This window comes from Benincasa hispida, unplaced genomic scaffold, assembly GCF_009727055.1.
Source record: "Benincasa hispida cultivar B227 unplaced genomic scaffold, ASM972705v1 Contig727, whole genome shotgun sequence".
In the NCBI taxonomy this organism is placed as follows: Eukaryota; Viridiplantae; Streptophyta; class Magnoliopsida; order Cucurbitales; family Cucurbitaceae; genus Benincasa; species Benincasa hispida.
In genome coordinates this window covers 255,972-259,308 of record NW_024065071.1, presented here as the reverse complement: position 1 = coordinate 259,308, position 3,337 = coordinate 255,972, and the positions used below count along the sequence as shown (strand labels likewise).

The following is a 3,337-nucleotide window of genomic DNA, read 5'->3' as shown; positions in this document are numbered from 1 at the left end:
GAATGGGGAATAAAATCTCATCACAACATCTTTCCATTGAAGGTAAAATGTAGTCAAGCCTTACTTTCTTTGAGCAAACATATGTCTTGTAAAAAAATAATAATAATAAATAAAAAGTTACATATATATCAATCTAAACCGAAAATGTCATTTTCATTAATGGCTAATAAATTTAAACAAGAAAACTAAACAAAACTCATTAATTCACATCAAAACAAATCTCAATAGAAATCACAAACATCTTATCACAAAGCTACAGGACAATAACATAGCAAAAGCATGTGGAAATCAATTTATTTATATATTTACTTACTTTTTGTTCTTGCAAAGGAATCAATTAATTTATTACCAAAGTTTTAACACTTATGCCAATATAATCATAAGGAATTATCAAAACTTAAATGAAAATAATTTCCTAATTATGAAAAATTTATGGTACTAAACATCCATTAGAATAGATATGGAACGTAACACCAATATAAAATATAAGATATGCAAGAACAACTCTAAGCGTCGTTGTCTAACTCACCAAAAGTAGTTTCCAACTGACGATGACCAATTGCCTTGAAAATCGAAGAATGAACGGACGATGGACGACGGACGACAAACAATAAACGATGGATGAACGGTGACAGATGAGTGGTTCAATTTGAGCGACGAACAAATGCTTCTAGTTGGTTTGACACAGATGCAGATGATTTGGGCGAAGATTTGAGCAATGCGGACACACCAAAACATTGTGAACGAAGATGTGAGTGATGCAGAATGTACCCAAAACGACGCGCAGACGAATGGTCAAACGATTTGACGATGGCGACTCGTGGATGAATGGACGATTGAAGGATGATGAAGAATGGATGAACGATGATCGGATGTTGAAGGACACAATCAATATGTTAGAATGAAGAATGGATGAATGGCCGAACGATTTGAGCATTGTTGTGTGATAGGGTTAGAACGAAGAAAGGGTAGAAGATGAAAGTAGATTCTGAAATGGGGGTTTCAATTTAGGGATTCAAAGCAGAACTCCTGATGAGATATCATACCATTGAGAGTTGTGTAAGAACTCTCGATGAATTATTTAATTCATCGGAAGTTTGGATCGTCTAGATTGTCTTTCGTCCCCAACGCCCGACGGGCATGGTGAGGCATTGGGAGTTTTGTCGAACTCCCGACAGGCCTGTTATGTCTTATATTGAAGTTTATAGTAAAGGCCCAAAAGAAAGAATGAAATGTTAATATTTGGCCTAAGAACATTCAATGATAGGTGCCACTTGTGATGCCAAACTTGCCAAGTAGCTATGAAAGAAAAACCATATGGAAAAACACTTTTCTTATAAAATTTTGTTGTTCATTTCCGATTTAACCTCTCACTCTAGAACTTAGTTTTCTCTCTAGATGTTCTTCATGTTTTTTAGTGATTTGAAGAAGACGGTTGATTCTAAGCATGCAAATCAGTAAGAATGTAGAGAAGGGGAAGAAGGAAACAAAGATTATAGTGGTTCAGTCATTGTGACCTACAACCACATCAACAAGGTATGATTCTTTTCTTTATTTCAAGCTTCAAGTTGTTTCTTTTACAGGTTTATAGATTTTTTCTTTTTGTAGATAGAAAATGAATTCATACTTTCTGATTTTGTTCTCTCAGTGTTCATAAAGAACAACTTCTGATTTGGTAGTTTCTTAGAACTAAAACAAAAAAATAGTCTCTCTATTACAATTGTTTTCTAACATATTATTTCCTTTTCTATATAAGGTGAGCTCAAATAAGGAAGTTTAGCTGCATGAACGATTTGAATGTGATAATCTTTGGCTCATCTTTTTTTTTTTTTTTTCTTTTTTTTGAAAAATAACACTTTATTGATGTATCTGAGAAACATACAGAAGAGTAAGTACATAAAAGCAGGTCAGTTTAGTGTCACGGTAGATATGAGCAATAATTAAATTAAGATATTTTTTCTTTAAGAAAAATTAAGATATATTTATTTACCTATATGACTTGGATCTCTTGTATTTTTTTTTCTAAAAAGCAATTCGACTGATAGAATTTGACATGATAATTATGAGATTTTCAATTTTTCTTTTTCAAATAAATTGGTTTGACCTCATTAGCGAGACTGCCACCTCTTCCTTAGGGATCCTAGATGAGGGTGAAAAAAAAAAAGATGAATCAAAATGATGTCGTATGATAGGATAGATGTCACACATAAAAACAAAGACCACCGGGAGAGATAAGAAATTTGTTAACCCAGTTTGGTGAAATCACACCTACGTCTGAGAGGCTCTATGCCTAGGTAAAAAGAAATTCACTAGTATTTAATTTAGTTCTACAACATACACTTAACTAAAATTACATAAAGTTAGCTTACACATAACTGAATTACTAGGAAGCTAGTTAGACTCCCCCTAGTGTCAATACACTCTTCAATGAGTTTGCAGAATTTGGCTCCCCTTAAAATTGTTATCGCAACAATGATCTCACACTCTTTTCACCTTCAGATGAAAAATCACTTACCTGATATCATTAACAACTCTACAAACAACTGTTTTTTCATAACCTACTTTTGAGAATGCCCGCTTAATTTCAAGAAGGTAATTCATGTACAATCCAACAGTTTCTTCACCAAAACTTTTTCGAACAAGAAAGCTAATCAAAGGCTATAGACAGCCGACCTAATGCCCTAAGAAGTCAAATAAATATATCTCATTCATAAAGTCAACAAGCCATAATCAACAGCAACAAAGAAAGAAAAAATCTTTCCAGTAGATCCCCACCGATAATGAAAGGATTTTACTAAAGGTAGAGACAAAAAATCCAACATAATAAAAGAAAATATTATCTGCCAACCACAATAATAACAGAGGAAATCCTAAGAGAGTGTTGACTCCAATTACCGTCCATATACGATCTATCCTACCTATCTAACCAACCTTTGTTGATTTGGTGGACTGGAAGATTGCTAAGCTCTTATGCAGTAAGTATTTAGAAAGGTAGAATTGTTTTTCTCAATTAAAAATTCCATAGAACTATAAGATCTCTTCTAACCAAATTTTGTCATAAAGAGTACCTACTTCATTATAATGGGAAAAAAAAACTCCCTTTTTTTAATATATGTGACTAGCTTTTTGTGAGGGATAAAAAGATTCTAAACCTGTTGCCAGTTATTATTGTCATTTACATTGAGAGTATTTATAATTGACAGGCAAAATACATTTTTAAAAAATGGAATGGAAGGAGATTATTTGCCAATAAATTAAGGTAAAAAAAAAAGTTGAATGGTACATGTACCTCAAGGTAGATGCTCAATAAAAGTTTGTAGTAGTAAATATTCTTTAA

General features: G+C 32.7%; 1 long non-coding RNA gene across 1 annotated transcript in view; it reads left to right on the top strand.

Annotated features, from left to right (window-relative positions):
* Nucleotides 1-479: 479 nt before the first annotated feature.
* The window catches only part of LOC120069975, a 10,555-nt gene continuing 7,697 nt past the window's right edge, over nucleotides 480-3,337 (top strand). Inside the window, exon 1 of the long non-coding RNA XR_005479739.1 lies at nucleotides 480-1,536. This is a non-coding gene — a long non-coding RNA (uncharacterized LOC120069975). The remainder of the gene's footprint in view (nucleotides 1,537-3,337) is intronic.